Raw genomic sequence first — 10,037 nt, 5'->3', positions numbered from 1 at the left:
CCCAATTTTTATTTCCTTTTATTTTTTTCCTTCAGATTGCTTCTTAACATATAAATCTCCCCTTTTAGATGAAGTAAGATTATCATGAGAACCCAGAGGTTTTAACCATAACAATCTTTGAACAATCTTTAAGGAATTCTGGCGTGCGTTACAGATGCCAGGAGCAAGTTTTACAAAGAAATTTCCCATAGGGAAATTTATATGGAACGAACAAACACAAACTTATTAGGTTTACAGTGTTTGCCTGCTCTGATACCAATTGAAAAAGCGGGGGTGTAACAACACCACCCAATATTTCGCTTAGCAATCTGTATGGACTAACTGCGAAATACTTTGCTAGAGAATCAACTAGACAGTCAGACTCAATCTAGATAAAAGTATCTCAAGGAGTTAATATCTCTCTCTTGGTTTGATTTTTACTCAATCTAAAAACAATAGCGAGTCTTTATAAAATACAAGGAATACTTGGACGGTACCAAAGACCAATGTCCAAGGATCAATCAATATCAATCAACAACCAAAGGTTGGATTTCCAATTGATGATCACGAACGCACAACTTGTATTATTTCAATTATATAAAATATACTGCGGAAAAGAAATAACACAGACACCAGAAATTTTGTTAACGAGGAAGCCGCAAATGCAGAAAAAACCAGGGACCTAGTCCAGATTGAATACACACTGAATTAAGCCGCTACAGATACTAGCCTACTGCAAACTAACTTTAGACTTGACTATAGTTGAACCCCAATCAGTCTCCCACCGATCCATGGTACAGTTGTACTCCTACGCCTCTGATCCCAGCAGGATACTGCGCACTTGATTCCCTTAGCTGATCTCATCCACAACCAAGAGTTGATGCAACCCAAAATCATAGACTTGATAATAAACAAATCTGTCTCACACAGAAAAGTCTATAAAAGGATAAATATGTCTCACACAGATAAACCCTAGGTTTTGTTCCGTCTTTTGATATAAAATCAAGATGAACAGGAACCAATTGATAATCCGGTGTTATATTCTCGAAGAACATCCTAGATTAATCAATCACCTCTCTACAATCCTTCCTGACTACACAATCGGATTGTCGAGGAATCACAAACAATGAGACGAAAATGTTTGTGACTTCTTTATCTTTCCTATCGGAGAACTCTCACGATCTCAAGCCAATCAATCGATTGTACTCGTATGATAGAAGATGCAAGATCAGATCACACAACTACGATAAAGTAATATCGGTCTGGCTTCACAATCCCAATGAAGTCTTTAAGTCGTTAACCTGATTTTAGAGAAGAAAATCAAAGGTTAATGGAGATCGACTCTAGCGGGCGCACTAGTAGCACACAGACGTGTGGGGATTAGTTTTGCACAATGCTAGATGTCTCCTTTATATAGCCTTTAAATCAGGATTTCGCCTTAGTTACAAAGCAATCCTTATTCACCGTTATATCAAAACCTGATTTAGATTCAAGCTAATATTTCTCAACCGTTAGATCGAAAACTTAGCTTGTCACACACACTTGGGTAGACGTTTACTGGGTTCGTGAAAACCATGCCCAAACGTGTACGTTTATGTTGGTTCAACATAGTAACCCAAAAGGTTAACCATATGAGCATTTCATATTAACCTTGTTCTTCTTCACCATAACTAGTTCAATTGACTCAAATGAACTAGTTAAAGAGTTGTTCAATTGCTATGAGGTCTTATGTAACTACACAAGGCACAATTGAAACAAAGATTATTCGATTCGATTGAATTGGCTCATGAACATTATAGCCACGGTTTGCATAAATCATTCCTTAGTAATTTAATGTTTCATGTTCAGAGCACATTTTTAGATCATAACCTCTTAAGTTCACAAACAAGTTCGCGGACTTAAGTTAATCGGTTGAGTTTTCCGAACCAGCAGAAATTCTTGGAAAGAGAACTTCCGCCAGTTCATGGACTAGGTTCGCGGACTTAGCACACAAACGAGTTTTGGAAAATCCAGCAGAAATTCTCGGTCGAGAACTTCCGTCAGTTCGTGGACTGAGTCTGCGGACTGGGTTCGCGGACTTGGGAAGCCAATTCCACAATCCTTCTGATTTCTCTTGATCAACAAAGTTAGAAAACTTCGGTTCAAGGAATACATGGTTATGTAATCTAAACTCTCATTTCAATCATTGAGACATTCTCAGAGGACGCTATGTAGCCGTTATTCACAGACCGATTCACGTCAGAGCAATCACAAAGATTGAAACTTTTCATGACTTTCATCACTATGTGAAGATAAACTTGATCAAAGCGAAACGCTTTACCAACACACGATTTCGAGATAAAAGATAAGCAATGAATGCTCAGCTCGAAATGTCAAATGTGTATGATCTAGTCTATATAGCATACGACTTTTGTCTCATAAGAAGTAGGAGATAGAAGAGATAAACTTTTGAGTGATAGATATGTTCAAGTCTCCACATACCTTTTTGTTGATGAAGTTCCACGGTTCCTTGTATATATCTTCGTCGTTTTATGATGATTCGCCATGAAGTCCTTGAGCTCAACTACACTTTTCTATCCTAGTTCGAGACTTAGCTATGTAGGTTAGAAATCAAGACTTATAGTTTTGATCACTAACATTGACAAACATGCTTGAGATAGCAACGCATGCGAGGTTGACCGAGCTATGCTCTAACAATGTTTCTTTGACTCGTAATCTGAGAATTTTTCATATTATTTTCTTTTCAGGTATATCCTTTCCAAGACAGAAAGATGCATTAACAATCTCAGAAAGTTTAGAGTTAAACTCCTTGAAAGGTTCGTTATCATCCATTTTGAGGTGTTCCTATTCAGATGAAAGGGAAAGAAGTCTAGCTTCTTTTTCAGAATCATCTCCCTCGAATACAGTCTCAAAGAAATCCCATGCTTCTTTAGAAGTCCTACAAGTCAGCACATGATGTAAAAGATCATCACTAACTGCATGTATAATGGCATTCAAACCATCAGAATTCTGCTTTGCAAGAGTCATTTCTTCATGAGTATAACACGCTAAACGTTTGAAGTCAGTTTCCGAGTAATCCATCGGTTGTTGATATCCGTCTTTGATTAATAGCCAAATATTAAAATCTCGGGATTGAAGAAAAGATTTCATAGCAGACTTCAGTACTGGGTAATTCGTCCCATTAAATCTTGGCGGTACGTTAACTGAAGTCGATTCATGAGAACTCGATTTCATTCTTATAGGTTGGATCGCACCAAACAAAGATTGTTAGATCTTTTCGTATTTGCCTGCTCTGATACCAATTCAAAAGGAGAGGGTACCCAAATGTACCTCAAGCTAAAACTTTTCCTACCTATAAGTCCTTTCTACGAAAGTGATTGTCTATGGACTGAGTCGAGACAATGCAACTAATCGGTTCACACTTCGTGTGATCGTTTATGGATACAAGATCGAGACAATACAACAACGAAGTATGTTTACTTGATAAAAAGGTTCGCACTTAACCAAACACAATAGGTTTGCTTATCAAGTAAATAGGAATTAACGCTTGTGTAATTTACTTTAATTATAATAAAACAATTATAATGCGGAAATATAAAGTAAATGACACAACAAGATTTTGTTAATGAGGAAACCGAAAATGCATAAAAACCCAGGGACCTTGTCCAGAATTGAATACTCTCAGGATTAAGCCACTACAAAAAATTAAACCAACTTCGTATAGTTGAGACCAAGCAACTAAACCTATAGTTCACCTAATTCCGTTTGTATTCCCACACCTCCGACCTATGAATAAGTCACGTACTTGGAACAATTCCTTTGGTTCGTATTCCAAACAGTAAAGGAACAACAAATCTGTTTGGTATCAACTCTCTTCAACCAAGTGATGTGAGTTCGACAAAGGCTCTTCTGTTTATCTCAATAAACTCCTTCGTCAGGTTCTTAGATCTATCTTATGTTCAACTATCGAAGTAATTGTTAAGATTTTGCAATCAATACTTTTAATCACAAAGAATTATATTGATGCCGATCTACACAACTAATCAATCCAATCTACCACAAGGATAAACTGATTATAGTTGGATCCTCTTATACCGAAACAAGTATTGTGCACACCAAAGATTATGAACCTCAAATCAGAAATATTCAATATCTTCTTTCTCTTCAAATCTTCTTAGATCTTCAATAAACACCTGCACACAACAACTGGAATCTCTTGTGATCAATCACGCACAGAACGGAGTCTGCTGAGAATGGATTATCACAAGATCGCCTTTAGCACTAACAACAGTCTAAAGATCCTTGTCGAAACTTCGATCTAGTTTGAGTGAATCTTATATCATAAGAGAAGATTCTCAAGCATAAATAAACTAGGTACAATCAAAGTTCAACCACCGTTAATCAATTAAATCAATCGAAAACACAAGATAGACCGCAATTATCTATTTTCCCACCAACGGTACTAATATAGCTTCTCAATCCCAAAGAAGACTTTAAACTGAGCGACCGTAAGAGATTTCTCCTAATTAGGTTACTCTCCTCTCCGAATAGGTGGCTTCACCAGTAACAACACGACCGAGAAGTTTGTTGTCATGAAGGATTAGTTTGCTAGAAATGCAAACTTCAAGTATTTATAGACAAAGAAGTTTGGACACCAAGGAATTTCCAAAATCGAAAATATTCTCAAGATATTCATTAAAACACAAATTCGATTTCCATAATTCCTGGAAATGCTCTGTCCAAAATAATGACCGAAAATCTCTTTGGAAAATCTTTAACTAGTAAATGCACATTACTAATTCTTATTTTCCTAAAATAAAATTAAGACCTTAATCAAAAGATTCTTAACTTATTTATGTTTCGATCCTGGGATTTTCTTCCTTTAGCTATTAAGGAATAACTTTGAACAATTAAAGATAAACATTACCGCATGTGTTCAAAGTGTGTCGACATCCTTACTTTGTAAGTCCTCTTTCATACTTACAACCTTGAAACCGATTTGCCACACTTCCAAACAAGTTTAGAATTGGTTCATCTGACTTTCAAGAACTATGTGATTGATCAAGAACACTCAATCACAAATCATGGTTTAACGGTTCTACCAAAACAAGTTTCGGTACTACCTCCATGTGAGTATTGTGCATAGTCACAAAAGCTTTCCAAAATTCGGTTGACTAGGTACTAGGATCGGTTCCCCACATATATATGGTATCTAACTTATATGTGTTGCACATGTCCATAGGATCGGTTCCCCTTTGCCTAAAAACGTGTTGCACATGTCCATAGGATCGGTTACCCTTTCTGCTAAACACTTGTTGTACCTCATACAAGGATCGATTCCCCTTTATGATGTGTTGCACCTCTTACTAGATTCGGTTCCCCTTTACCCAGATTCGGTCATACACAAATCACAAACTCGATCATACCATCTCAGGTGATTACTTAAGATCGGTTTCACTAATAAAAGTCATACCAATACATAAGTCAGGCCTTTGTGAATAGTTTTACCAAGAACACAAACAAGTCATGAGCGGTTATACTAAATCACACATATTGGTTGTTCACAAGATATGCAATGAATAACAATACCAATAACGCCTGGCGATTTCCTTTTCGATTCATAAACAAGTTTATGAACTTACTTCCTTAAAACACATGTAAAACATTGTTTCCTAGGATGAAATCCTCACGTCATACCTATACATAATCATAATAGTATTTAAACGATTATGTCGATGTATTATCTACAAAGTTTAATGGTTAATAAATAAACCTCGTATTGCATTCCTTAATATTATGTCTATCTAGAGTCTTCATGCTTCGCAGTTTTGTTTTCAATATGGACGACTTGAAAGATACGTTAGGGAATGAAACAGTTCAAGTCAAATATCACCAACCTCAAGTGGAAGGATGATGTTGTCGTTGTAGCTTCTTACTTCTTCACTTCTTTAAGTCTTCGCAATACTTGTAGTGTCTCATATCCTAATACTTTCAAGCTAACCTATACGAAGTTGACTCTAGTACATATTCAAGCGACTCTTAAAATGAGTTTTGATTCACTAAAATATGACAACCAAACTTGACATACCAATGCTTGGTGGGTTCAACCGAGCTATGCTCTAACACATTCGAATTGTTAGGATATTATATGAAATTTCAGATAACAGATATAAGATAGGAATACCTTATCGGATATTCTTACTTTAACGAAACGGATACGGAAAATGCATTATCCTATAGTATAATATCCGATATCCATTAAAGAATGCATACACAATTTTTTTTGAATAATGTATTTAGTTGTTAACTTGGTAATATATGAATACTAAGAACTAAAAATATTATGGAAGAACAAAAATACAACTAGTTTTGTTGGTTGTGAAAAGCGGAGAAATTTTCAATTTTGGTAGAGAAGATTTGAGTTTTTTTAAAATCTAATTTAATGTAATAATTTATAAAGTGAAATATTTGCATTTGATCAAGGTATTTGGTTTTATTAAGTTGAATTTCCTTAAGGTTTCTTTGACTTTTTTTTGTAATTTCTGAAATGTAGAGAAAAACTAAAAAAAAACATTTATTTTTATTATAATGAAATATTATCGGAAGATTATAGAAGGAGACTCCCAATACATTAAGAAGACACCTTTGATACTACTTTGTAAGTCTTGGATGAGAACATCAACACAAGAAGCAAAATCTGTGATTTTGGACCAATTTTGTTATAGTAAAACTGTCTCTTTACTTTTCTCTTTTGTATACCATGAATTTCTCTAAATCCATGAGTAGATAAACATATACTTGATTGAGGATGAATTCTAAGTTCTAAATATGATTTGATTTAATATATGATTCTATTATCATTTGTTTTTACTAATATGAATATTTATGCTTAATTGATAAATTATTTAGGTGGCCAACTAATTCGGATTGTTAATCAATCTGATGCTAGTAAGAGTTAGAATATTCATAATTGTGCAATAAGGTCTTACATAGGTAGAAAACATGAGACTTTGCAAAGGCTTTCTGTGGAGCAATTGCGTGTAAAACAACACTAACAAGTGAACTGGGGGTACCAAGTTTAACTAATAGGATCAAACCTAAATTCACAAACCCTAAAACATTCGATTGAATGACACCTCGCGAGCATATTTCATGGTGGCTCAGACGGATAGAACTGGTGACTAAGCGTACATGTTTTCCAATGATATTCTACGGTTGGTGATAATATGTGATTAACGAAAAATAGATGAAAATACTAACTCGTTGATTGTTTAGTAACGAAGAAGGGTTCCTCGGTCAACTCTCTCTTCATTGCTTACAACTTATTCTTTTAGATTTCTTTGTTTATTTTGTTATAAACATATAACAAATTAAACACCCCCTCCCCCTGCGACCTTAAATTTTGACAAAGAAAGCTCCTTGCGCTTCGTGGGAACAAACTTAACTTTCATTATATTACTTGTTGATTGAGTGAAATTAAGATTAACAATTTGTTGCACCTACGATACACATCAATATTATACTACTTTTACTGAATAAAGTGAATTTGTAATGCACCTTTCGCATATTGTTGGGACAATTGTTGATATTCGCATGAAATCTAACAATCACAAAAAACCAAACGAAAATGTTATGACTGAGTCGCGCACCAAGCCGCTTTCTTTAAGACGTTTTTTGCGGCTATGTCAAAGATTTTGCAAGCAGTTATTCGACGCTGATTGCGTCTTTCCTGGGGTAAAACAATCGAGTATCTTTTTTTTTTTTGATAATCACTCTTGTACGGAGAGAGAATTTGATACTTCTTCACTTTTATCTCAGAATCACATTTGTAGAAATAAAAGACTATAACACATTTGTTTTCATTCACACAAAAGTTCATTTTATTTTAGACTCAAAATATAAAGAAAGTTTCTCCTTTTATTTTTCACCAAAGATCTGTTTTATAGTCAGGGATTCTAATAGAGTTTACATATGAGAATGTATTAACTAATCACGTCAACACCTATTAAGCAGAAAAAGTCAATTAACAAAATAAATTATATTTATGAAGAACGTTATGACTATTAAAATACCGTTTTAATGAGAATTATAAACGGAAATTGTTTTCTTTTCAAAAAATAAAATAAATTTAAATAGATATTTCCAACACATGTAATCTCAGAATGGGTGAGTGAGAGTAATAAGCAGCGTGTAGGAAACTCTCTGGCTAGTCCAAAGAGGTGAAGGTGTAAGTTCTTACTAGAAAAAAGTTACAAGTAAGCCGGTAATTAAATTTCAAATTTAAATATTTGTACGTTGAATTTGATATATAATCTAAGTTCTATTGAGTTATTTTATTAATAAGAAGAAAATTTCTTATCGCAAAATTAGGACTCGTACAAAATTTTGGTTGGTAGCTTAGCAACAAGCTGAGCTCCAACACCTTGTGTATTAGTGTTGATAATTTATTTATTTACGAGAAAATCATTCCTCGTCGAACATGCAATGTACTCAAAAAAATTCAAATTAGAGAGCAAATTATATAACTCTTCCTAGCTATATATAATTATTAAGAAAGAGAATAATATGATCAACATAGGGGAGGTACTTGACTTCAATACATACACGAATGTTTAAAAGCCATAAAAATGTATCTTGAAATCTTCTATTACAGTGCCAATATCGAATAAGAGAGGAGCCAGAACCTTCATGTCTGACTCCTCTTGTACTTTTGAAATATCGGAAAAAGTCTGTTAATTAAACCATCAATGAACCAGTCGAGTAGCCAACATCATCGTATAGTATAGTCCTCGTATTTATAAGTAAGGATATGCAGACACTGTGAACCATGGGACATACACTGATACGTAGGCACTGTGCACCATGGGTCATACAAACATACACCGATACATAGACACTATGAACATAGCCGTCTTTTGACATTGGCAAGAAAGGAGACCGCCTAGTGCCCCAGATTGATTGGGGCCCAGTTTTTTTTCTAAAAACAAATAGTCAAATTGTAACAATTATAAGTGCTAAGGAAACATTTTGTCACAGTAATACAACTGTAACGGTTATGTTGTTATTAAAGCATCAGTGTTTACCAAAATATATAAGCATTACTAATCTTTTAATGGGCTATTTTGTGTTTCCTCCCCTCCCAACATCGCTAATTAGCGTTTCCTCTCCAAAAAGATTAAAATTAATGTTTCCTCCCATCGTTAGTTTTTCCATCCGTTGTTCGGTTAGCTGAGTCAATATTTGTGCATACGTGGCGTAGATGGTACACGTGTTTCATGATCTTACAAAAATACCCTCTAAGAATACGACACCACATGTACTCCTCCTTCTCGAGCAACAGTACACCACTTCATTTTCCGCCACCTCGTTTAGCTATCTGGGTAGACGGCAGACAAAGAAATTGCGGAAAAATAATATTTTCATTAGAGATTTGAAGGAAGGTATGAATTGAAAACCCAAGTTTGCAAAAAAAAAAAAAAAAAAAAAAAAAAGAAAAAAAAATCATTAACCAAAATCATGTCCTTTGAAGAACTGTAATTCGAAAATTGAGAAATCCAAAAACCTATCTGCACCATTTTCAAATCAAGCACCACCACCTCCACCGATGAAAACCCAGGTTACAGATGTTGAAGCACATGCAGGTGCCGATTCAATTTAACAAAAAAATCCCCAATTTAAGAAATCTGTCTTCTCAGACCGTTAATTCCTTGTCAGAAATCTTCAATCACAACAAACCCTTAATTCCTTCTTTAATCTCATTAATTTAACTGCAAAAACATCAAATTCCGTATAAACCCATTCTTTCCTTTCACGGTAGCGTCGATTCTTCTTCCTTGATTCTCGACTACATCACCTGATTCAAAACTCATCTTCTTCACCCATTCTTTATCTCTGAATCTTAATCGTCTTAACTGATTCTCTCAAATTAATTGGTTTGAATTTTCGGAATCTTCACCAAACAACTTAGATTCTTACATCAGCAGAAAGAAATGGGGGTGAATTGAGAGAAAAAGGGGGGAAGAACAATTCTCCCTTATTCGACCTAATTAGAGCTCATA

This window comes from Papaver somniferum, chromosome 7 (assembly GCF_003573695.1).
Source record: "Papaver somniferum cultivar HN1 chromosome 7, ASM357369v1, whole genome shotgun sequence".
Lineage (NCBI taxonomy): Eukaryota > Viridiplantae > Streptophyta > Magnoliopsida > Ranunculales > Papaveraceae > Papaver > Papaver somniferum.
The sequence above is the reverse complement of the archived record's forward strand: the minus strand, read 5'-3'. Positions refer to the sequence as shown.